At 38.7% G+C, this 26,207-nt stretch overlaps 2 protein-coding genes and 1 long non-coding RNA gene across 11 annotated transcripts in view; 2 read left to right on the top strand and 1 right to left on the bottom strand.

Moving 5' to 3' along the window:
- B3GLCT (beta 3-glucosyltransferase) overlaps positions 1 to 11,050 on the top strand; it is a 238,226-nt gene extending 227,176 nt beyond the window's left edge. Inside the window, exons 21-22 of the mRNA XM_077868187.1 lie at positions 10,251 to 10,421; positions 10,973 to 11,050. The gene's annotated coding sequence lies outside the window, so the exon portion shown is untranslated. The remainder of the gene's footprint in view (positions 1 to 10,250; positions 10,422 to 10,972) is intronic.
- LOC144295731 (ankyrin repeat domain-containing protein 26-like) overlaps positions 1 to 11,050 on the top strand; it is a 76,715-nt gene extending 65,665 nt beyond the window's left edge. For 3 of the 4 annotated variants that reach the window (XR_013362814.1, XR_013362816.1, XR_013362815.1), the window contains 2 exons: positions 10,251 to 10,421; positions 10,973 to 11,050. The gene's annotated coding sequence lies outside the window, so the exon portion shown is untranslated. Of the gene's footprint in view, positions 1 to 9,607; positions 9,739 to 10,250; positions 10,422 to 10,972 lie in introns of all 4 variants that reach the window. The other variant, XR_013362817.1, reaches the window with a different exon arrangement.
- LOC144295735 (uncharacterized) overlaps positions 9,723 to 26,207 on the bottom strand; it is a 240,340-nt gene continuing 223,855 nt past the window's right edge. For 3 of the 6 annotated variants that reach the window (XR_013362825.1, XR_013362826.1, XR_013362824.1), the window contains 3 exons: positions 17,430 to 17,536; positions 15,131 to 15,216; positions 9,723 to 13,262 (listed from right to left, as the gene is read on the bottom strand). This is a non-coding gene — a long non-coding RNA (uncharacterized LOC144295735). Of the gene's footprint in view, positions 13,263 to 15,130; positions 15,217 to 15,634; positions 15,759 to 17,429; positions 17,537 to 26,207 lie in introns of all 6 variants that reach the window. The other 3 variants (XR_013362827.1, XR_013362828.1, XR_013362829.1) reach the window with 3 other exon arrangements.

Below are 26,207 nucleotides of genomic sequence, written 5' to 3'. Positions count from 1 at the left end.
AGAGTAGTTAGCCCAAGGCCTCGCCCATCACAGTCCCCACAAAGCATAGAATAACCATTATTATTTTATACATATCTTTTAATATAGAGAATTCTTTCTGGAAACATGGGTCAGCAGGGGATAATCTATGAAAAGGCAATCTTGACAATTATTCATTCTTGTCATACTTCCTGAAGTTGTAACGTGTCTCTGTTCTATTTTTCCACTACAACAATGATGCTTATGATGCTCTTCATAATGTCTTAGGTCTTGCATGACCCTCTACCTGGCAGCCGATTTTCACTTGTATTTCTCTGACCTTGCCTTGGGAAGGCCACTTAGCCACTAAGCCTGCATTTCACATCACCTGTCAGCTCTTCAATGAGGCTTTGTAGCATCTGAAACCCTGTCACCTGTGTACCCTTTTTAATTTTGTGAGTTAGAGTTGAACCACAAGAATATCCAATAACGGAAGAGAGACCAGAGAGTTAAATGTCTTTGAGATTGAGCAAAGTGCCCTATGGCAAGTTGGTTTATTGGGTAAGAACTTAAGACACTCTACGTACTATACTCATTGTACATAAGAAAACATTTTTTTTTGTAGGTTGAAAAGGTTGAATGTTGGTAATTTCATATGCTTCACCATTACAATTATGCTCTGACTCACCTTAATGAATTTATAGTCTCTATTTTTAATACAAATATTTCTGTCATGAGAATATTATAACAAATCAGTGCTGTATAGGGCAGTTCTAAGCAACATATGTGTATAATTAATATTTTTATTATTATTATACGTTAGACATAGCAAAAGGAAATCCAAGGCAATCCAGGGATGAGTCTTAGCCTTTAACTTTCCTGGTGTTGGTATCTTGGAGAAAGGGGAGAGTGGGCTAACTATGGAGGCTAGGGGAGCTCTCTCATTACTGACATCACAATAGGTAGTTTGTAGCATAAGCCTGCAGCCCAGAGAGCCATCAGTAAGCTCTATGTTTGCTCTAGCTGATCCAGATATTACTGTGGGGAAAGATGAGTATTAAGTATCATATTATCAGCTCTTCTCTGCCAGTAAGCTATTTTCACTGTTTGGGGGATTTTCAGTACAGATGGCACCAGAGACTGAGGCAAAATGCTAAGCAATGCTATGTATACATGCCTGTGTTTTTGAAAAGAAGAAAAATAATGTCATTTATTAAAATAGTTTTTAAAAACCCTGTCTCATACTTCACATCATCAACATAAATGAGCAAAATGCCATGTCCTTAATAGATGCGCAATAAAAATATAAACTGCAGTGTATGATAAGAGTAGAATAAAGGCCTTGACATTTTTGTTGGGTTAACTGGGTTTAAATCCAAGGTCTGTCAGCAAATAGTTGTATAACCTTGGGCAAGTTAACGTCTCTGTAATTCAGTTTTCTCTTCTGCAAAATGGGGTCACCTGGTTGGCTCAGCTGATAAAGCAAATGACTCTTGATCTTGGGGTCATGAGTTTGAGTCCCATGTTAGGGGTAGAGATTACTTAAATAAATGTTTTTTTAAAAAATAAAGGGCAGGGATGCCTGAGTGGCTCAGTTGGTTAAATATCTGACCTTTGATTTCCGCTCAGGTCATGATCTCAAGGTTGTGAGATCAAGCCCCACATTGGGCTTTGTACTCAGTGTGGAGTGTGCTGAGATTCTCCCTCTCTCTCTGCCTCTGTCCCTCCTTGTGCTCATACTCTCTCTCAAAATAAACAAAATATTTTAAAAAGTAAAGTTCAAATTGGTTACAAAGTAGCATTAAAATCCTAAAAACCCAACAATTCACAAAATGTCCATACTCCATAAATAATACAATTTCCCCCCTTAATTAAAATGGTATATTAATTACTGTGTGCTATTACGTAGGTCATCAGCCACCAGCCAGATTGGATCTCTTGATTTATGAGGACTTTTGTTGTATTTATTTCTGCTCTATACCATTACTTCTTCCTGTTATTTGATTACCTTTGGCAAATGCCTGAAATGGCTTATACATCATTTCTCTCCCTACTAATGGTGATGGCATTGGTGATGATCATTAAGATCAGTCAACAAGATAACCTGACCAATGCATCCACGTCTACGTCCTCAGCCTCAAAGCAAAACTGTACCTATGTATTTTGTCCACCGTGAATTAAAAATGAATATATTTTGCTCTTATATTGCTATGTGGGATTTGAGAATTCAACAGTCTATAATCAGAGGAAAGCACTGTTCCAAACTACCAGCTTCTTTGAATGCTATACCTCACAGGAATTCAGAGAAGCCCTAAGCATCTTTATCAGTTATTTTCAAAAGATTTATTGGAGGAAGTTTGGCATCTTAACACTGCATGATTTTTTCTCACTGCTCTGAAAACTGCATTCAGATTCACCCCAAAGCCACCAAACTTGCATCAGGAAATTCAGCCTTAGAGCAGAGAAATGGCCTTTCCAATAAAAGTGATAAAAATAGCTTAAAGTTTCCAGGGTGCCTTTCTTCTGAAACACTGCTAAAGCCTTTACATCGTCTGGTAAAAAAAAAAAAAAAAAAAGATTTTTATCCCAAAAAGGTTTCTTTCTTTGGGTGGCATTTGATTGGTAAAGTTTCTCAAAGTTTACATATATTTTTGAATATCTTTTTCCTCTTCTGTGGTCATATTGTCAGATCCAATGCATTTCAATTTAATTTCTTATGGAATCTATTCTTTTTTAAAAGAAAATAAATCAGCATTAAGAGCTAAGTCACTTAGTTCCTTTATCGTTCAGTTTCTCTGGATAACATTTTGTTTCCAAATACTTTCTTCGTGTTCATCCACTCCTAACTTCATCCTTCCATTTAATTTGGGATATTCCCAGCTGGCATAGTACTATGAGCTGACATAGTACTGATGCTCCAAGGACCCTGGGCCCCAATTAACAGACTTCTCAATAAGAGTATCATATTTCATTAACTGATGTTCAGATTTGGGGGCTTGGCTCTCCTAGAAAGTTAAAACTGCTTCCTTCCATTGTGTGATGGTTAATCCTGCTATCTGTACTCCTGTCCCTTTGTCTTCCCTGCATATATATTTGTTTGTGGCATTAGAGAAATAAACTTATATTCCTACTCTCCCAAGTTTTCAATTTCTTATTTTTTTCAGTATTTCTTTAATTTCATCCACATTACGCAAATTTTCCAACTCTGCTTTAATTGTAGGCTATAAAAGCAAGTATTTTTGTTTTTCAGAATTTTTTTCTATTTTAAGAGCAACATACGCTCTTTGCAAAAAAAGGTTAAACATTTCATATGTAATTTCACCTCAAGGAGATTAGCAATGCCCATATTTTTCCCCTGTTTTTTAAAATAAAGATTTTATTTATTTATTCATGAGAGACACAGAGAGGCAGAGACACAGGCAGAGGGAGAGGCAGGTTCCCACTGAACAGGGAGACTGATGCAGGACTTGACCCCAGGACCCCAGGATCATGACCTGAGCCAAAGGCAGATGCTCAACCACTGAGCCACCCAGGTGCCCCTTTCCCCAGTTTTTTGACTTAAAAAAAATCCAAAATGAGATCATATCTAATTAGGATGAAGTTTAACAAAACTCAGAACCAAAAAGAGCCAGTGTACTAAGCATAATGAACCAAGTATTTATAGATTTTTCACATTATAGGTTTATAATAGATATATTATACTTGTATAAATTTAAAACATTTTATATAATTTGTGAACTTGTTCCCAGATCTTGCTATTATTTTTTTAAAAAAATAATAGTCCCCCCAAACTTATATGAATTTATTGTTTGAAAGCACCTGAGGGTTTAGCTACTTCTAAGTCCTTTAAAACTTTAACTACTGAATGATAGATTATTTTGCCTTGGACTTAAATGAAATAACAATAGACCATGGCCCATGGAAAGTGAAGTAAATGCAGAAAAATTTGGAATATGTGTGTTAGTAGGGTTCTCCAGAAAAGAATCAATAGAAAGTGTGTGTGTGTGTGTATTCATGTATTTATATAATATGTATGTGTATTATATATATATATACATCATATGTATATAATTTATTTTAAGAAATTGGCTCATGTGACTGGGGGTGCTGGCAAGTCTTAAATCTGTAAGGAAGGCAACAGGCTGAAAACTCAGGCAGGATTTGTAAGTTACAAAACTGTCTGAGACAGCCTTGAGGTAAGAGAACTAGAATTTTGTGCCCAAGTAAGCCACTCAGCCATCAATTAAATAACTGTTTTCACTTAAGTCGGCAACCAGACAGTTCAATATGAAAGGCCCAGAAGATGCTCTCAACAAACATTAAATAGTTGAAGAACAATCTAGAACTCAAAGTGCTTAAAGTCAAATATTCCTTCCTGGTTCTATTACTAAATCTGTGTCAATTTAAATAACTTCCATTTCAATAAATAAATAAATAATAACTTCCATTTCTTAAACATTCTCACTTTCAAAGGTGAAAATTCCACATGAAAATTAACATTAATCATTATTAAATTTTTAAGGGATAGGCGAATTCCTGTGCTATTAAAGCTCTTTAACAGAATAAAAAAAGATAAAACTCTTCCCAATTTATTTTCAAGATCTGCAGCCACAGTATTAGGCACGGAGAAGCCTGTGGCCATGTCAATGTTTCATCGCTATCATTGTTTGGGGGAAATCAGATTCTCTGAAATTACATGATGCTTTGAATAATATATCACAGAAAAACTTCAGAATAATCTTATAAAATATGCGACAAAACTCCTGTATAAACATTAATAAGTTGTGCTTACTTGCTCAAGTGCTGGCATCCAGAAAGCAGAACTGATACCATGCAGGGATGAGATATGTTTGGGCAAGTCAGAAAAAAAGGAAGATGGACAAGAGAATTTAGAATTTGGGCAAGAGTGGGGCGGAGATGCTACACCACCAAATCCGCAATGCAAAAGGAGGGAAGTGAAAAGAGGTAGGGCTGGTGGAGTAGGGGGAAGACAATATAGCTCTGAGCCAGAGGCCCCACTGACAGTTCTAACAGGGAGTCAAGGGTGATATTTCCAGGCAACATGTACGTCACAGAGCAGGGTCTTCACCAGAAGGTAGAGGAGTGGGGAGGATGATGACCTCATTTATTGATCTGAGGAATAACAACAATGATAATTATAATGATGGAATACTAATAGCTACCATTTCTGGAGCCCCTGCTCAGTACCAAGCTGTGATCTATCCTATCTCATTTAACAAAGGGATGAGGAGAAAATGAGCAGCTTCCTGGCACTGTAGGAGAAGTGGTGCCATCAGGAGAGAGCTGATCACAGTTAAGGTGTGGAAAGGAGGAGGAGGTTCCCAGAGTGGTCTGAGGACACAAGAGAGTTTATAGATAAGGGGGAGTACAAGACAGCAGAATGTTAAGGGTTTAGGATGAAGGGGGCTGAGGGGGAGTGGTGAGGGCATTACAAGGATGGCACTATGGGAAAGTATGAATAACCAGAGGGATGTGTCACACACTCCATGCAATAATGGCGGAACAGCAGACTTGGGGCACAGGACATTTAGACTTAATCATTGATCGCAGGTTCTCTCTGGAGCAAAAACACAGGACAGTAAAAGATAGATGCTAAATCACTGACCCAGAGAAGTCCAGGTATGGGAAATGAAAAGAAGGCAGAAGGCAGAGCAGGGGAAGTTCAGAGAATCTCTCCACCTGGGACTTTTCAGGGGTGGTCAGCAGCAGAGCAGAGAGGAGGTGTTGGGTGCCAATGACACTCAGGCCGTGAGAGGAGGTGGTTTTTTTCTTGTTTCTTCAGAGAGTTGGCATCACTGAATATATATATATATCTCTCCAGTCTCTCAGGAGAATAAGGCTTCTGTAGGCTCTTGAGCTATTTGTCCTCATATGTTATCCACAAATAAATATATATTGAGTTCCTACTGTGTCCTGTTAGGTGCCATTGGGAGACAAAGATGGCAAAAACAGGGCCCATACCTTCAAGAAATGTAGGTTCTATTTGAGAAGAAAGGTCATAACCAGTCAAATAATATAAAAAGTTAATGATAAGACAAAATTATAATTAAGTATATGACATTTGGGAAATAAACCATGCAAATAAATAGGTGTTTGAATTCAGAGAAGGGAAATAGATCTAAGTGGTATGGGAAGGTTTCAGAGGGGACAAGGAGCAGTTGGCACAGGGGGTGAAATAGCATTTGGACAAGTCAAGAGGCAAGTGCATTCCAGGCATAGAGTAGACAATAACAAAGTTAGAGAGCAGGCAGCAGAAGGCTCATGTTGGAGCAGTTGTGTAAAAAGAGAGGCAGAGAGGCTTCAGTGAGGAGGGCCTTGAATGCCAGGATGAAGAGCCAAAAAAAAGCAAGAGGTACCCTGAGGGCAGTGAGAAGTCATGAGGGTATGAGTCTTCATTTCACTCTCTATAAGTTGATTTCCCCTTAGCCAATAGTTCTTTAAAACAATTCCACGTGGTTGGTTAGCTCCAGGATACTCACAAATATCCAATATATAAAATCAAAGATTTTGATTTGGGACCAGGCACTATGCTTTTAAAGGCCAGAGTTTAGTCATTCTTGGTAGCTGCAGTCTTTTGGGTTGGGATGCAGGAAGAAAAAAAGGACATCCAGAGGAATGCCTAACCTAGATGTGTTTGTTTTCATATGTTAACCAACTGGTTTTGGAATATACTGAGAAGGAAGTAGTGTGCAAAGCCTGGAGTTTAGGGATCTACAAGAAGAAACAGAACAGGGCATATGCTGATGGCTGAATGATTTCAACTGTCATGCTTGGATCTGATATGTTGGATTGGGTATGTTTCAACAGGTCTTTATGAGTCCTTGGGACTTGAAGACAGGCAAGCCTACTATGTCTGGCTTCAAGATCATCATGAGGTCATATAAATATGTTAATCCAAACTGGGAATGATGACATTCTTCCTTATGTATCAAGTTTGCCATTTATGAGTGCATGGCTATAGAGATAAGGAATTGTTATGGACATATGTGTCAATATATATACTCAATAATAGCTAATCCTTGACCTTATATTGGACTATATGAATAAAGTTAAACTATTTGAGGAGTAAAGGAATGTTTGTGAAAATTGCTCATTTGAGGTGTGGACAGTTTATAAGGTAAATTATAGGAAAAAAATACACAAATGAACTAATTTATGTAAAATAGCCTTCACAGTATCTGGCATATTTTAAGAACTTTAAAAAAGACTTTTATTGCTTTCAAACCTTATTCATATTTCTGGGTTCATACTGGCAGGTTACTTGGGGCAGGTTACCTGACCCAGGCAGCACTGTGGTGATGAAAATGGGCATAACCAATTTTTAACAACCATAGTTTAACACAAATAATGAGCAAAATGTCTGATGGGGTAGAAGATGGGAGGCCTGGAGGCTTTGGGGGAGAGTAGGAGGTGAGTTCTGAGAGACAGCCTGGGATGATATATTTAGTTAAAAGGTGATATTTTTACCTCTCCTTTAGGAAATGAGCCAAGGTTTGGAAGTAGAAGTTTTATAACTTGTTGGAGCAAAGGGAAAGAGTTTAATAAACTGTGGTGGGAGACATGAGGACATGTTCCAGGCAATCATTAATGAAGTGAGAACGTCTCAGAACCAAGGAGCTCCACCTAGCACAAGCTCACCCAGTAGAAACATTGTTTAAATATTCCTCAATACTAGATATGTTAGAACATATTGGACCCTCTGAGAAGGCCAGTTCACATATCCACTTCCTGAACTTCAGGAAGTCACTTGGCTGACCCTTCCACTCTTTCCAGGATGCCATTTTTTTCATTTTTCAGCTACATTGGGCCAGTCCATAAATCTCAATGTACTTTCAGTGGTTTCTCTGCACAAGCTCTTGAGGGTGTCATTTTCTCTCATGAAACATCATTCTCTTGATCCTTTTTAATGCTCATTAAATGCCAACTTCTTTACAAATATTCCCCCGATCCTTCTAAATTGATTTTAATCTCTTCCTCCTCTGGATACCTATAGCATTTTCTACTTATGATGAAATCCGACCTGTTTCATCATATATTAGGGTTATCATATTATATATATATATATATATATGAATATATTAGGGTTATCTTGCTCTAATTAATCCCTGTTTCCAATCTTACCAAAATTTAAGAGTAGATGGATTTTTATTTTAATTTTCTTTGGGCCTTTAACTGTATCTAGCACAACTCTTGCACATAGAATGTGCTTAATAAATACTTGCTAAATGAAACTGAATTGATGCTATAAAAATGGCTCCCTTTCTGGAGCACTCTTTTACTGAGAGGTAGGACCAGGGTTTCATACAGCATAGGATTCTCAGGGCTGGATTAGAAGTGGGGTGGTATGGACTTGGTTCTGGGGTTGCAGAATATGGTGCTAAGGGGATTCACAAGACAATATCTTTAGGGTGAACCAGATTTGAGAATGAAATAGTTTTTCAAAAGGAGTATCAACCAAAGAGAGAACAAAAGAGTTTGCCAACAGAGAATAAGCTGGTTGGACAGAGAAATGACTAGGAAGTACGGGTAAAAAATCTTCTCAAGGTGACTGGAGTAAAAAGATTAGAACCTGGTTAGATAATTAAATGGATTAAGTTCTTTATGACACTTTCCTCCTTTATTGTTTCACTCAGTGAAATTTCAAACCAGGGTTTGCCATCATCTTAGTTCAGATATCATCAACATGGCTTGGTACAAGTTCTTATCAGCTACTCTGTGGTGGTTTATCTTAATGATCTAGTTAGAATCTGTTTTTCTTAAATTTTCCTTTAATATAAGCCTTCAAAAGTCTTCTTCCAATGCCTTCTTGTTATATATAACATGCTAAAACCCTACAAATAGGGTGAGGGTAACAGCTTTCTCTAATTTGGGTCAAACTGAATGGGGTGGAGAAAACATAGGTGACTCATCCTGTGAGTAACAGCCTGAATATATCCAGACTCCTAGAATCTGATTATTAAGTTGTATCTTTTGACTTTGATTTTTCTGTGTATTCTGGATTTAGTAATTATCAAGAGGTTTGGTAAGAAGAGTTCTAAAAGTAAACACTTAGTGCAAGTCATACTTATTTTCGTTGAAAAACTTTGTGGTATAATGTGAGTCTCTCTGAATTTCAGATACCTTGCTTATGCAATAGGATATGCAATTCATGCCAAGAAGCCCTATTTGCAAAGTCTTGGAGGTAGCGAACTTTACGCGATAAGTTTTTAGTTTCTTTTCTTTTTTTTTTAAAGATTTTATTTATTTATTCATGAGAGACAGAGAGAAATAGCGAGAGAGAGAGAGCCAGAGACATAGGCAGGGGAGAAGCAGGCTCCAGGCAGGGAGACCGATGTGGGACTTGATCCCGGGACTCCAGGATCATACCCTGGGCCGAAGGCAGACGCTCAACTGCTGAGCCACCCATGCATCTTTTTCTTTAATTAATATTTCTTGTTTGTGAGAAAGCCAGGGATGAAGAAGACAGTGTTGTTCCCTCTGAGTGCCTACACTCTATGCCTTGGGCAGCTTATCTCATCAGACCAATTTGTCTTGAGGGATCAGTGCTTTCAATAGTTCCAACAAGACTCTACAATCTAGGAAAATATTGATAGTAAAATTATAGGTATCTGTCTCATTCCTTTTTAAGTGTCTCTGTGAAATGAAACGCCGGGACACCTGCACCCCGATGTTTCTAGCAGCAATGGCCACAATAGCCAAACTGTGGAAGGAGCCTCGGTGCCCATCGAAAGATGAATGGATAAAGAAGATGTGGTTTATGTATACAATGGAATATTCCTCAGCCATTAGAAATGACAAATACCCACCATTTGCTTCAACGTGGATGGACCTGGAGGGTATTATGCTGAGTGAAATGAGTCAATCGGAGAAGGACAAACATTATATGGTCTCATTCATTTGGGGAATACAAAAAATAGTGAAAGGGAATAAAGGGGAAAGTAGAGAAAATGAGTGAAAATATCAGTGAAAATATCATGACAGAACATGAGAGACTCCTAACTCGGGGAAACGAACAAGGGGTGATGAAAGGGAGGTGGGCAGGAGGTGGGGGTGACTGGGTGACGGGCACTGAGGGGGGCACTTGATGGGATGAGCACCGGGTGTTATGCTATATGCTGGCAAATTGAACTCCAATAAAAAAATAATAAAGAAAAAAAAGAAAAGAAAAATCACTCGTTGGGGAGGTTGTGCCAAGAATGAAATGGAATGTGATCTGAAAGGGATTTGTCCAGTGGAAATGTAAATGGTAATTATTGCCGTTTATTCTGCAGGTCCAGGAGTGCCTCTTCTGGGCCTGGTCTGAGCGAGACCAAGAGAGGAAATGGACCGGATAAGGTTCCTCCTTCCTCCTAGCGCTCCTGACTTTTCAGGCATGTCTGCCCTCTAGTGGCCATGATCCACAGTCACTTTATGTAAGGAGTGACCAGAGAGGAACTAAGGAGGTAGGTCTGGGTTGGTAAATAACAGTTCAGTAGGGAAACCAACCTTGTCCTCAGCCTCCTCCTCTGTAGGAGATATTGCCCACATCCCTTTTACCTATATTCAGTACCTGGAATAGTGTAAGGCACAGGAATAGACCTGACACTGTCATTTACTACTGACCTGAGCCAAATTCTTTGGCCTATCTGGGTGTCAGTTTCCCCATTTACACAGTAGGGGAATAATACCTAACTTGAGAGTTTTTGTGAAGGTTAAATGAACTAATTTATGTAAAATAGCCTTCACAGTATCTGGCATATTTTAAGAACTTTAAAAAAGACTTTTATTGCTTTCAAACTTTATTCATATTTCTGGGTTCATACTGGCAGGTTACTTGGGGCTGGGAATATATATTTAATCTCTATTTAAAACATCTTAGATGCTTCTCCAAGAAAAAAAATATTCTCTTTCTAACTCTTGAAGGGAAAACAGTTGCCCTAGAATTTTAAGTTTTACAATTCTAGAGGGTTAGATAAATCTGCCCATCTAAACTTGTTCTCATTTTTCTTTTCAGATTTGTGGCTCTACTTGCTACTTTAACTGGAGACTGATTCTAGCCCAGCAGAATTTTTTAATAAAACACATAATGAGCCTCTGGGGTCAAGGACTATCTTGTTATCTAGGTATATGCCCATAATGAGTAGGTCTTTAAAAGCTGAGCACAAGTGAAATTCACTGGGTAACCATTCTCTCCATTTTCCCTTTGGTCCAACTTTCGCATCCTAAACCGAAGGACTGCGTGGCCAACCCCGTCACCTTCTCTGTGCTTTGTTGAGAAGAGGCCTACTTGAGGAAAGAGACATAATTTGGTATTCCCAAGCTGGATTTTTTAGTGCTATCAGAATCTTTCAGGCATTTGAGGGATAGGTCTTTAAATCTCACAGAGATAACAAACTGAGTGACCTCACAGAAGTTAGCCTGAGTCTGCTAGTACTATAGTCACTGTAGTCTGCTACTACCAGTTTGCAAAAGCCTATTGTGCATTTGGGGGAAGATCTGAAAGGAGGTAAAGGAATGAGCCATTCAGTTATCTGACAGTAAACTGTTCCAGGCAGAAGGAACAAACAAATATCTGGCATTTTTGAGAAATATCAAGGAGGCTGGTAAAACTCAAGAAGAGTGTACAAGGGGTAGATCTGAGGTCTGATAGGTAATCATGATTCCAGCTTTTTTCTCTGAGATAAAAAGTAGGGTTTCAGTGGGGGAGCAATCCAACATGTTTAACAGGATCATCTGGTTTCTGTATTCAGACAAGGCTATAGGAAGGCAAGTGTAGAAACAAAACTGTTAGGAACTCTTGCAATTATCCAAGTAAGAGATGCCCATGGCATGGACAAGTTTGGTAGTGGTGAGAGAAATGAAATCCTGGATATAACGTGACAATAAAGCTGGAAGATTTTCTGATAGACTGTCTGCCAGGTGCTAGGTAAAAACAGGAGTCAGAAAGGAGTCTATGTATTTTGACCTGAGCAATTAGAAGGATCAAGTTGCTATGACTAAGAGGGGAAAACTATGGGAAAAGTTAGTTTTGAAGGGATGGTCAGGAATTGGATTTGGACATATGAAGTTTGAGATATCTCCTCGATTCCCAAGAGGAAATGTCAGTTTGATACTTGATTACATGACCTGGAAATCAAGAGAAAATTTCAGGCTTGAAGTAAAAATAGAAAATTCTTCAGCATATTAAAACCAAGATGTTAGATGAGATCATTGAGGAAGTGAGTATAGATGAGATTGAAGTACTAAGCTCTGAGACACTCTGATGTTTAGAAGTCATTGGAAGAAGCATTGAGGGAGATTAAAGAGGACTAGGCAGTAATATCAAACTAGAGAGCCAAGGGAATCAAGTATTAGAATAGGGAGTTGATCAATTGTATTAGATGTTACTGATAGGTCAAGTAAGATGAGGACATAGAATTGACTATTTAGTTTGGCAACATGGAGGTCATTATTGACATTGAGAAAACAAATTTGATAGAGTGTTCTATATCTAGATTATAAAATCAATATTGTAGCTTGTCAATTTGTTTACATTTCCTTTCATACCGGTGATGTGGCATATCACTCGCTCTTAGGCAGTCTCACTCATTCTTGTGTCCTGATATACAGTAGGTGCTCAATGAATGTTTGTGGAATGAATATGTAAATATATGAAAAGGAATATTTTAGGCTTTGACCTAGGATGTCCATTATGAGGTTGCTATTACCCCAGAGCTATTGGACCAGGAAAAGTTCTGTTACTAGACAAAACTATACTTGAATCACCCACGGATATAAATGGCCATTGATCTTATTTTTAATAACACTGTCATTCTATGTCTCATTTTTGCCTCTCATCATCACCACCACCACCACCACCATAATCATCATCATCTAATAACCACATTCCATCAGTTCTTCCTTCTTAATTCATGTTAGAGTGATTGTTCTACTCTTATCCACCAGCTTCTCATATACCTCATTATTTAAACTACCCAATATCATATGCATATTGTTACAATATTATCTTCATGCTCAGACCTTCAAAGATCTTTCACAGCTTCTTCCTACTATGTATTATACTTATTATCCTTTTTTAGTTTTGAAGAATGCCTATAATTTAATAATTCAACTGAAGATATTTATTGAGTGTGGTTATATGAAAGCCAGATATTGGAGATCCCTGGGTGGCTCAGCGGTTTGGCACCTGCCTTTGGCCCAGGGCACGATCCTGGAGTCCCGGGATCGAGTCCTGCGTCGGGCTCCTGGCATGGAGTCTGCTTCTCCCTCTGCCTGTGTCTCTGCTTCTATCTCTCTCTCTCGGTCTATCATAAATAAATGAATAAATAAATAAATATTTGGAAAAAAAAGAAAGCCAGATATTACCCTTTGGAGATACAATGGTGATCAAGTTAGACATTGTCATGGCCCTAGGGAGCTTGCAGTGTAATGGGGTCATATGGCAGAGACCATAATCAGCAATTACAACTCAAAGTCACAAATGCCATAAGAAGGAAAGTGCAGAGTCCTCTTCATCCATGCCTTCTATCTAGGTCTTCCTCCCTTACTTTATATATGCTCCCAGGTGATCTCATTCACATTCTTAGATTCCATTAATAACTCCCAAATAGAAATGTCCAGCTCAAATCTTTCTATACATATCCACCAAATGTCTTTTGGATCTCTCCTCTTGAGAGTCTCACAATCACTTTCAAACTCAAAATGTCAAAAACTGAACCTGTCACTTCCCTCATCCCCTACACACACATAGCCCACACCTTAGTTCTTTCTCTGTTTTGGGGCACCATTGTCTGCAACACCATTAAATCAACTGCTCACCTAGACACCAGAGCATTAGCCTTGGCTTCCTGATCTATCTCATCGCACTTTAGCAGCCTGCCACTAGTTCTATTCATTCCTTCTTTTAAATACCTCTTGAATTTGCTCAGTTGTTGCCACTCCTACTGAAATGACCATTAAGAAACAACTGTTAATATTTACTGGACCTTTGTTATGTACCAGGTTCTGTACTAAGTGCTTTATATGTATTTCTGCATTTATTCCTCAGAGCAATGCAACTGGGTAAGCTCCAGTGAGCTCTAGTGTTATTCTCATTTTTACAGATAAGGAAAATGAGGTATAAAGAGGTTAAGCATTTTGCACCTACTGTATAGATGGTAGGTGAAGGAGCCTTGTAGCATGGACCAGGGTCATTAGCCACTGAACCCTCAAATTAGGCAGCTATATCATCTCTCCTCTAGATTTCTATGTATGTCAGCCTCCAACCATACCTTTTCCCAGCTTCACTTCACACCAGAGTGAAATATTTCCAACTAATGTTTTTTTAAACTCCCTGATACACATAGGATAAATTCCAAAGTCCGTAATGCACTTTTGACATTATTCTCCATATTCTGGCCTCTGATTATTTTTAGAGCCTTTTCATCTCCTCCCTCTCCCACCTACCACACAGCCCTAAAGCACTATCTTTAGTTCCACAAGCATACTTCCTTTCACCTCTGGGTCTTCTCACATGTTTCCTCCCTGGGAAATCTTACTCTATGACTGATCAACTTCTTCACATGTCTCACCATTTTTTTCTTTCTGGAAATATAATATTTTATCATTTAAGTTTCAGTTCAGATATCTCTTCTTCTAGGAAGGCCTTCTCACTGATTCCCCAAGTCTGGGTGGAATAATGTGGTAGGCAGGATAATGACTCCCCAAAGATGTCCATGTATTAATGCCAAAACCTGTGAATATAATACCTTGCATAGCAAAAGGAACTTTGCAAGATGTGATTAAGTTAAGGAGACTAGGGTGGGGACATGATGTTGGATTACTCGGATGGGTCCAATGTAATCACAAGGGTCCTTATAAGAGGGAATCAGAAGAGCCAGAATCAGAGAAGAAGAGGTAACAATGGAAGTCAAGGTCAAAGTGGTGAAGCCATGAGCCAGAAAACACAAGGAACTCCTAGAAACTGGGAAAGGCAAGGAAGTAGATTGTCTCCAAAGGATCACAGCTCCACAGACACCATGATTTAGCCCCATAAGACTAGTTTTGGATGTCTAAACCCCAGAATTGTAAGATGAAAACATTTTGTTGTTGTAAGCCACTAAGGTTGTGGTAACTTGTCGCAGCAGCAATAGAAAACTAATATAGATAGATGACTTTTTATATACTTCCATACCTTGCTTTCCTTTCTGTGTATTAACACTCTTAAGATGCCATTTAAGAGCCGGATTACTTGTTCATCTCCCCAGTAGCCCATGAGATCTGTAGAAGAACATCCTGAATCAGTATTACCCAAGTTACAGTCTTAAGGGCCACCATGGCCCTTAGCATGTGTAGAAATGCTATCATTGACTTTCTGTGTTTCTCAATAAATTGTAATGAGATGTTAGGTGTACTGCTTTTTGGTAGGTTTGCCTACTCGATATATGGCAGGAGCTATGGTTACTGCTATCATCTATGAGATCATTCTTAGTTTTGTTTAGGTTTGCTTGACTTTGAACAACTGAAAATCCACTCTTTCATGCAGTACTTTCTTGCCTTTGCATTTCTGCAGGCACAAGATCTCTTTTTATGAAAAGTTTAAAGACCTTTCTAACCTACCAGCCTCTCTTCTCTGAAGCACCTCAAACTGTGACTAGAGGGTGGCATAAAAATCATTCCCATTTTGGGGAGCTCTTACAGCTAGTTCTCCTGGGTCTTGGCTTGGACCTGCAATATCAGGATCTTCTTGAGAGGGGCATGGTCCTCCAGGTTATTCTGATATTCTGATGCAGATCCAAGTTGAGAACTTCTGAGACTCAACCCTACAAGATGAGGTGCAACTGTCACTCTGACCACTAGATGTCAGGCTTTTACCCTGCACTCTGGTTAAGCCACAGAAAACTTACTAGCCACACCCCTCCCTCTTCTATTTTCCACTTCAAGAGAAATTTGGTGTTCTGGGCCAAGTGCCAGGATAGGCAGTTCATATGCATTATCCCATTGAGCCTCACTCTGCACAATCACATTGCAAGTTAGGCATTATCCCTGATTTACAGATGAAGAAACTGAGGCACAGTGGGACAACACACTAACTGGTTGAACTGGGATAACTACAAAGCCTATGTCCTTTCCATTTAACCATGCTGCTTTAATCTGGTTGGTTTAGACAATTAACTGCCTTGCCTATAGAAGGAGTTTGGTGTATATTTAACACAGTAACAAAAAACAAAAAAAATTAAGACCAAGAGCAGATCCAGGTAAAATTTCTAGGCTCTTTTCAAAGCAACTTTATTACAATAGCTTACCTATTTCTATTTTCATAAATGGTTGTAAAAGGAGAAATAAAAAAATGAGTTAAATGTGGTGCCTTTTAAATTTCCTGGGTAGTGTTTGGAGATGAATAAGCAAAGACCAAATGCTGGACACACATTCAGCATAACCAATACGGCCACCTATAAAATTTGGTATTGTGAGGCTAGAAGGAGTGAGATCCACCAAAAACTGACTCTAAGATTGTGTCCCTCAGAGCCTTCCATTCTGGGGACACACATTAGGACCTCCTCAGGGCATGGTATGTAGTGTTTCTTAATATGTGTGGTGTGCATATGTGAAAAAAGAGGACATTTTGGTCTTTCTACCCCCCATTTTAATAAGAACAACCAAATCTTATTGACTTTATATGTTGGCACTTTACGTAAGATTCAATTTTAAAAATGGTTTCCACCACCATTAAAAAGGGTAAACTTTTAATATAGGGTCATCCTACAAACTGATAATTATAGTATTTTGTGTAAACTTTTCCTTTAAAGTACTGTGCATTTATTTTTAAGATTCTTCAGTTAAAGAAAAAAATGGTTAAGGTTCTCAGGAAACAAAATGAAAATTAGGGATCAAAACAATTACCTTAAAAATAAACAAACAAAAAAAAACTATTTAAGGAGAAAGGTTCAGATAGAAGTTTAACCTTGCCTATTCTTTTTGTTGTTGTTGTTAAAAGCTACATCATCAACACAAATGATGAAACTAAGAATGAGAAACATCTCTTAGTTAGCAACTCTGTCCTTAGTCAAGGGTTGGGAGTGTCTTTGAAATGCACTGTACCAAGGGAAGGAGCATGGTGGGTGTGCATACTTGGTCACTGAGTATCTCCTAAACCACCGTTTCCTGACTCTGCCCAGATTTTAGACTTTTAGAAAGGAAATGCCATAAAGACTGGGATCAGCACATTAAGCTTGTATGATTACTACCATGTTTCCCTTTCTGAGCTGCTTAGGATAAAAAAAAAAAAAAGATTAGAAAAATTAATGTCAAGTGTAAGATTGGAGACACAGTATAGTTGAAACAAATTAGAAACACATTTCTATTGTCAAAATTCAATAACCAAAGGAAACAACTTTCTCCTCTTGGAGAATTGTATTTTTCTCAAGTTTGGGGAAGGCTAAGGGGAAGGCTCAGGCCATCTGGCCACCATAAAGGCTAGGACTAGATCTCACCATGTCTCTGATGGCCATGCTGCCACTCATCTCCCTTGAACTATACCTCATTTCATTCCTTCACAGGGCACCATATCTCTTCAGGCAGAAGGCGATGGCAGCATTTCCTAGAGATTTTGTGAAAAAATAAAATAAACACTGATATTTTATACAACCACACTGCCTTTTAAAAAACAACTAAAGCTGTCTTTCTCATGACAAGTGTGTTGTTGTTTTTTTTAACCTCAGTTTTTTCATAAGCCCCAAAGGTTTTTCTTTTTTTTTTTTCACTTTTTTTTCACTTCTCCTGGTACATTTGCAGGAAACTTCTTGGCTCTTAGGGCAAAAAGAGGCAGAATCAAGGATGTTATATTTTAAGAATGGAGGCCATTTACAAAACTTCACCAAATAGTTCTGTCTAGAATAGTTATTTCTCAGCTTCCTTATGTTCTTTTAGTGTTTACCAAGGGTAAATACTTGCATATTATTCTATATTTGACTATTCTTTTAAAAAAAGTTTCATCTCTTCAGATAGACATGAAGACCTAGTTTCTGAGTTGTAGCATCTCAGAAGGCAGCTGACATGTAATAGTAAATGGTCTTAGGAGTCTTCTCCGAGTGCTCCTTTTGATACCCATTGAAGTCATTCTCCATCTTTCATAATATATATATATATATATATATATTTGTATCACTTAACTCTTGGGATAATTTGATGTTATTGTCTCTCTCTTCCTCTCCCAATTAGAATGTACATTCCATGAAGGTAGCGACCTAGAATAGTATCAACCATATAATAGTTGCTCAATACATATTTGTGAAAAAAATGGGGAGGGGCTTTTTCAGGCGATGAGTAGTTAAGAGAGGGCTGGTGGGCAGGTCAGAAGAAGGACAGGTGCAGGAGTCCCAACATCAGAGCCTTAACATGGCAATGCTCCTGGAACATTTGATAACTGGTTCACCTCTTCTCCTAGTTCTCATTTAGCACCTAACCCAGTTCAATGACTTATACGTTAATCAGCACATTTCCTTCTCAGAGTATCAGAGCTGTTTAGAGTATCTGAAAACACTCAATTTGTTATAGTTGTGGCTGCAAAAGCTTGATGAAAACTGTTATCAACATTTCACTTAAGCTTCTAATTGGAAAATCTTTTCTTTCTCTCCTCTTTTCTTAGGCTTTTGGAAAAGGGAGAAAATTAAATACATGTAGATGGGTTGAGGAAGAGAGGCAAAGATTTGGAAAAATAAAGTGGATTAAGTGTTAAAAAAAATAAATGACAGATCTCCAGTTTAAAACCACTAAATTCAAGGACAATGAAGAAAATAAAAGCGTCACTTTTTGAACTCAGAAAGTAATAGTTCACTGACTTAATGGGATTTTAACTCAACCACACTGCCTTTTAAAAAATAACTAAAGCTGTCTTTCTCATGACAAATGTGTTTTTTTTTTACCTCAGTTTTTTTCATAAGCCCCAAAGTTTATTTTTTTGTGCGTGTTTTTTGTTTTTGTTTTTGTTTTTTTCAGGTGTTTCTATATGGATTTTGGCTTGGATATAAATAATTCTTCAATTTATTTCTGCATCCAGGGATCCCTGGGTGGCGCAGCGGTTTGGCGCCTGCCTTTGGCCCAGGGCGCGATCCTGGAGACCCGGGATCGAATCCCACGTCGGGCTCCCGGTGCATGGAGCCTGCTTCTCCCTCTGCCTGTGTCTCTGCCTCTCTCTCTCTCTCTGTGACTATCATGAATAAATAAATAAAATCTTTAAAAAAAAAAATTTATTTCTGCATCCAAATTGCTATTCAGCATTTTCATCCATAAGCATGCTTTGAACTAGACCACTGATTTTTTATTTGGAACAATCTCATTAAGATAAAGCAACTTCACGGACTTACCAAAACTCCCTTTGTAATAGTGTGAATACTGAAGGTCACCAAGTTGCCAAAGGGCAAAGGTTACAGAATATTCTGGAAGCGACTCATGCCTGGTCATGATTTTGGCTACAGTTGGCTCTGATTGACATTATATGTAGATTGCAGGAAGGTTGTTACCCAAGAAAGTGTGTGTTTCAATGAGGGTGCTCTGTGCAAAGTTGAGAAAGTCCTTTATACAAAGTTGTACAGAGACTGCTCTTGCCAGCAATGTATTGTCCCGAGGAGGTGATGAACTCCCAGGGGCCACCAGGAGACCAGAAGCAAACTTGGTCAAGTGAGGCAGAGCCCTGGAATTCTGCTTGACCAGGTTAGTGTGCTGGCACCATGGCTCAAAGAATAGGAAAAAGAACAGCTTGTGGATATCAAACCATCTTTTTTGGATTTGAAGAAAAATCTATGGTAGACATATTGTATGTACTTTCTGAAAAAAAAGTCATTATTTCACAGCATTTTGTTTACATATTTACAGCACTGCTGGAAATGTTCATAATCATAGCCATGGGGATACTGAAGAAGAGGTTTAAATTCTGTAGCATGCCAATCTGAATGTTCAGGAAGGAAAAGAGATTAGTTTTGAAGGCATATATTTCTAAATTCTATATTTCACATCTGGATTGGATGTTAACCATATTGTGGTTAAGCAAACTATATCTGATTCTTGTTAATGCTTTATGTTTATTTTAGGGGCTTTTCTCTTGAGAAAGTACAATTATTATATTTACAATGTTCATGCATCCTCATAATATTCTGGACAAGTAGTATCCATCCGACTCCCCTCCTACCACCCTCTTCACTCCTCTCTTCCCAAACAAGAAAAAAAACCTTCAGGGCACATTACCATCAATAAGAAAAGGAAGTGGGGGGTGGGGAATTCTTATGGGATGGGGAATTTCTATGCAGTGAGACAAGCACTGGACTGGAGCTAGTAGGAAATAACTTTACAGCTTTATTGTCTTCAGTCAGCAAATAAGAATAGGCTAAACTATGTGTATGGTATGATCTCTTCAAGTTCAAATTCTAGGATTAGTGTTGAGAAGGCCACAGAAAACCAGAGTATAGGACCTCATGGACTCTCTTCTTTTTTTTTTCAGGGAGACAATGTGCTCATACGTTGTAACTTATACTAACGTTCAATAGGTAGACATTTTGTCTGCATTGTAAATATCTTCCACAAGGAAAGAAAAGAGAAAAAGGGAGGAGACTACAAGTTTGTGATTTTAAAAAAAGGGAAATTTATGCTGAGTTAGAAAACTATGTTAGTGCAACAAAATGAACACTTGTGGTATATAGATAGGAAGTGAAAGAAGATAAATGACTTTTAAAAGGAGACACTGTACATAAAATCAATCTCACTCTACATAGTATCTATTTAAAGTGTTCTACAATTCAGAGTGTTTCGGGAATTAAGAATTTCTGGATGGCCAAGTTTATTCAGATGACTTCAAACCTTTTAAATCTTAGATATAATTTGTTTTTAATGGGAAATTTTCTAGAATGTGCATTTCCTTGTTTTATGAGAGCAGACTGACTGGATATACAATTGCAATATAATTAATCCTTGGGCATCTAAATATCATTCATTACTCAATTTATATTCAATTTGTCTGATGCTCATTTAGTAGCTCCAGACTCAGATGTTAACACAGACTGTAGTAGACTGTGGGCTGATGTGTAGACACACTTGCGGTTCTGAAATATGTTTATTAGTATTATTATTACAGCTTTGGAAAGTCACTGGTATCAATACACATCACTGGTCCAGGGCTAGGACAGCTAAATAGATTCCTGAGGAGTTTGGCACAGTTGTCCCTCAGAACATTAATGTTCCAAGTAAGCCAATCTTTCTAATTACTGCTATCAGGTCCTCTTGCTTGTAAGCACTGTGCAATACACTGCTACATCCCGACCATGGGCTCCTTGTCAGCATAGGTCTCCCCTCCTGTCTCAATGTTAGTTGTTGTACCTCTATCCATTTACTTCTGCCAGGGCTTATTTGCTTTGGGGTACAAGACTGTACTAATACAAAGCCAGTCACGCTCCCCTTTTCCTTTTGGCTAGATAAATCAACTGATTATACTGGATTAGTAAAACCATTTTACTCAAAAATGCACTATGTTGGCAGGTGTTGCCTTTTTGCTAGAGAAAATTAAAATAACAAAAGACATCAATGTACTAGCCATTACTACAGTTATCCAAATATCCTGGATTTGTTGGCTGTGACATATATTCCCTCAACCTCCCCCAAATACAAGTTTTTCCTATATGCAATGAGCTCCTCCAGGGGCGGGTGGATACCAGGACCACAGTGATAGTAGTATTCCTTATGGTGAGACCTGGCATGCAGGGGAGGGGTAGAAGGTGGGGTGGGAGTGGGTGAGTGTTTGTTAAATAAAAAGTAACAAACCTGAAGCCACACAGTTGATAAGAAGTAGATTTGCTGTTATTTTACTAATATTTGAGATGTATATTTGCCTCAAAATAAGCTAAGACTTAAAACCAATAGAGTCAATACAATAACAAGTTCAAGGTCGTATCTATTAGAATTCATGTTTCCCTTTGTTTCCTGTTGTTACTTACAGTCAGGGAACAATTTGGTTTTGTTGCATGCCTACACATGAGACTGGAATTCTTTCAAATTTATTATGTAGTTTAAAGCTTTCTATCAGTTATTTTTAAAGTGCACTTTGACTCTATATCTATGAATTATTTTCTATTACTTTATTGTGTCTTGCCACTTCTTTGAATTTTCCATGATATATTTATTTTGTCCAAGGTGCTATATAAAAATCCATTCATGTACATTTTATATTATGGCTGACTTTTTAGGTATTGGCATTCTATGAAAGGCAAAATTGTTGTCTGCACTTATGTTACAACCTGAAAGGTATAGAATTTGATTCATCAGCAAACTTATTGTATTTTATATATATTGATATCAATATATTTTTAATCATTTGGTTATATACCTTTTGCCCAGGATTGTTGAAATATTGCTGCATGCATCTTTAGATTATGATTTTGCGGTTGGTGCCAATAAACTGTATATGATATTTTTATGAGTAAAATAACATTTCTTTTATAAAACCAGAATAAAATCACTTCTGATACATTAGCATGCTAAATGGTACTTCATTTCCCCCAAAAGTTCTTCATAAAATCCAGAGGTATCCAGTTGTGAGGCATGTCCTCTCAGTATCTGGGAGTGTCTCAGCTTGTATAGAGATGGATGTGTCTATCGTTACCATCACTTGTTGAGCAGTCATGTACTCTCTCCTGAGGGATGACCCATGTGAGACACCTTTGCTCCCAAAGCAGTGGGGTTCAGAACTTGCCCAGCACATCTTGAGAACCAACACTTTTAACGCATGTATGTGTGGGGGTTTTTCCAAACCCATGCAGGGCTACTCCTTATATTTTATCATCTGGGCTTCCACCACTATCTCATTACAGGAATGATTAGCATTGTAACTGTCACATTTTAAGTAAATCCATGTGTGGAATGTTATTCAACAAAATGAAGAGGATGATTTATCCAGGAATTTGTGACTGGAGCTCTAAAGTAGCTGCAATGTGTGATGATGATGACTTTCATTTAGTAATTTAAAAAAAAAAATCCCAGTTTAAATTTGCTTTTATTTAGCACATTTTTGTGTTTCTCTAAAACTGTTCTGACTTCTGGTTCAAATTCAGGCACATTCAGAAGGGGAAAAGAAGTGGCTTGTTTTTATGATGTTAGTATAACAGTACAGAAGTGTCTTACCTATTTATGGCTCCAAATTTATACCACCATCTAATTCCAAAAGAGATTTGAGGTGGTACGTGGAGATGTTGACTTTGCTCTTATCTGGGCACCTTAAAATGTTATTTATGCTGCCTGTTTTGTCCCATATATTTGTCACTACTTGGCATTTGGTGATTAATGTGTGTAAGTGGAACAAAACTTATACTGAACATATAAAACATCCTCTTATCCGCCAGGTCTTGGCAAGCACGGGGAAAACTGCAAGAGGATGCAATTTGAAATTGCACACTAGGTGCAAAAGAGCTGTATGGCTATTTTAATTTTAAAGAGGAACTCAGATTGAGAGATAAAATCATTCTTTAAGAAAGCATTTCTGCTAGGAAACTGTTAATGCCTCCTCTTCTGCACTCTCTGCGTATGCAACACTCAATCATTGGCATCCCCTTGAGAAAAAGAAGTGCAAGGAATGCCAAGAAGGCAGGACTATGCTGCTGCATCACTTCCAGGGGACTTTGGGAATTAGGGGATACCTTGACATATTTGCATTTGTATGACGTCACATTTAAAAACTCTTGGACATAGTGTACACAATGCAACATTCGTATTAATTTCTCTCTCCAACTTGGTATTTCATATTATACTTGGGGAGGTAAAATAAGGAAGAAGAGGAAGAGGAGGAGGAGGATGGAGAAGGAAGAAGATGATGCTGGAAGAAAGAAAGGCTTCAGCAGACATTCATGTTGGTTTCATTAGATGAGTGTCTGACCACACATTTAATGGGTTGGCAGGTGGCTGATGGCTTTTTTTCCAGAGTTGATTGGATGCTTTGGCTCAGTAAATTCCTTTGGCAAAGTGAGGAAGCATTTGCAGCTATCCTCACTGCTTTTCTAATTCTCTTCTTCATACCCATGGATTTCTTCTTTCCTCCAGGTACTCTTCTGGGAATACAGCCCACCTACCACTGAACCAGGAGAAGAGTCATGGCCACACAGAGGCATAAGATCAAAGTTAGAGGTCTCTTCTGTACAGGGCTGGGGAATGACAGCCTGCTACGGCTGAGTGGAGGATCAAGAGGTGCTGGCCCTTATTTTCCTTATTTGCAGCAAAAGAGGTGTGCATATTGAGGGGTTCCAAATTAGAGTGATGAGCAGTCATGTAGTATCTGCATGTGCTTATTAGAAAGTCACTTTCCAGGGCTCTACTGTGGACCAAGTAAACCATATTCTCTCTCTGGGTAAGGCGCCCAAATCTGAATTTTTAATAATCCCCCAAGACAAAGTGGATGCTTCTTAAATCTGATACCCACTGGGCTCTTATCCAGGTTACTTTTACTTATCATTCAGGACTAACATTCTATGGTTCTAAGCCCATTTAAGTTTGCCTCACTTTATTCTCCTTAAAGAGAAGCCCTGGGTCACAGATGTCCAGCAAGAACTCTCTGGGAGCCCCATCCTCATCAGCCTTAAAATCTGTAAACATCTTCCCCAGCACATTGTCTTGGCAGGCACAGCATGCAGGTGCAGATGGGTCATGTCTCAATCTCTGTGGAGCTGGGGGCTGAGCTGATCCCAACTAACGACTGATCCTTGCTCATGGTCATCAAGTGGCATCAAAAAACACTTAGGAGGAGCAGAATGATGCAACCTGCTGCTGGACGAGTAGGCAAATTCCTTGGCAAGAAGATTGATATTAGGCAGAAGCAATGAGATGGAGAATCAGGTCAGGCTGAGAGAGAACATTCTGGATGACATCAGGACTGTCAGGAAGCTGGGTAAGGAGCACACTGGGTCAGACTATGTAAAGAGTCCAAAAAGATCAGAGACAGACTCAGCCTATTCCCAAGACAGCAGATACTTTCAGAATGACCTGCACTGCTGGACTTCTGGGGTGTTCTCAAGGGCTGCAGGAAGAGTCTGCCATCCTGAGAAACCCTATTGACGTAAAGTCCCAGAAACAAAGCCAGGTCTCTGAGAAGAGCCAGATCCCATGGTTCTCTCACACACACACCCCTTATACTCCCTGAGCCTCAGTTTTCTCATCTGTAAGATGTGGGTGCTGAACTGGGTAATGCCTACAGTTTCTTCCAGCTCTGTGTTTCTAGGGAAACAAAACTATTAAAATAAATAATGAGACAGGAAAACATGAAAAGAAGTTGTTACCCAAGATAGTTATGAGGGGAGGAAGAATCTTCTGAAGGTAAGAGTTGCTAAAGGGCAGAAGGAAAGCTTGACCTGAGGACATGAGTGAGCAGACCAGATGTGGGCAGGGATAGGAAAGACACCTCCAGAGGCCAGCATGGGCACTTTGGATCTAGTATGGCATTGCCCGGGGCCAGAAAGATGTAGTGCTCAGCTTGAGACTATATAAGATCAAGGTATAAGCAAAACTCCTCAGTGCAACCACCATTAAGAGGATGCTCCAAATAAAATGAGTCAAACTCTGTAATGGACTCTCAGGATGCCACTGCTGTTTATGCAGCTTTGTGTAGGAAATGCCCTTGCATTGAAAATCCCAGGGAATATTAATTTTACTCAAATCCCCAATAATGATTAGCATCAACCTTTCAAATTCACAGCATTCTTAAAAGTTTGAATAAACTGAAAGAAGATTCAACATACATGTTCTGTTCTGCAGCCTCAGGTCCCACAACGCTCCTCAGTTTCACAACATACTTCTAGTTTCTGTGCTTCTGCCAGAAGGCTCCTTTCAAGGGGAGCCACTATCTCAGGTATGGTATGTCACCCTCAGCTACGAGCCCTCCAAGTCTCTTTGACCAGGGTCTATACTTCTAGAATATAGTACTCAATGAGGTGGTTTTTTTGATGTATCTTATTCACCACACATCTAGAAACTCAACCAGGAATGGGACCTCCACACAGTCACATACACAACCCTTCTTGTGGAGATTGATTTTGCCCTGGACTACACAAACCCCATTAGCATTATTTCTCTCCTTGGACAGAGTAACCAACACTTTTTCTAATTCCCAAGCTCTTTCTTCTGCAACTCCTGGCAACAGAGATAGATGTTCTTTCACCGAAGACTATCTCGGGGTTGAAGGGCTTTTCAGCCCGTTATACTCTGGACTCTAGTAGAGCACAGAGGTGTGGTTACTGAATCACTCA

The sequence above is a fragment of the Canis aureus genome, chromosome 24, assembly GCF_053574225.1.
Source record: "Canis aureus isolate CA01 chromosome 24, VMU_Caureus_v.1.0, whole genome shotgun sequence".
NCBI classification, from domain to species: Eukaryota; Metazoa; Chordata; class Mammalia; order Carnivora; family Canidae; genus Canis; species Canis aureus.
The sequence above is the reverse complement of the archived record's forward strand: the minus strand, read 5'-3'. Positions and strand labels throughout refer to the sequence as shown.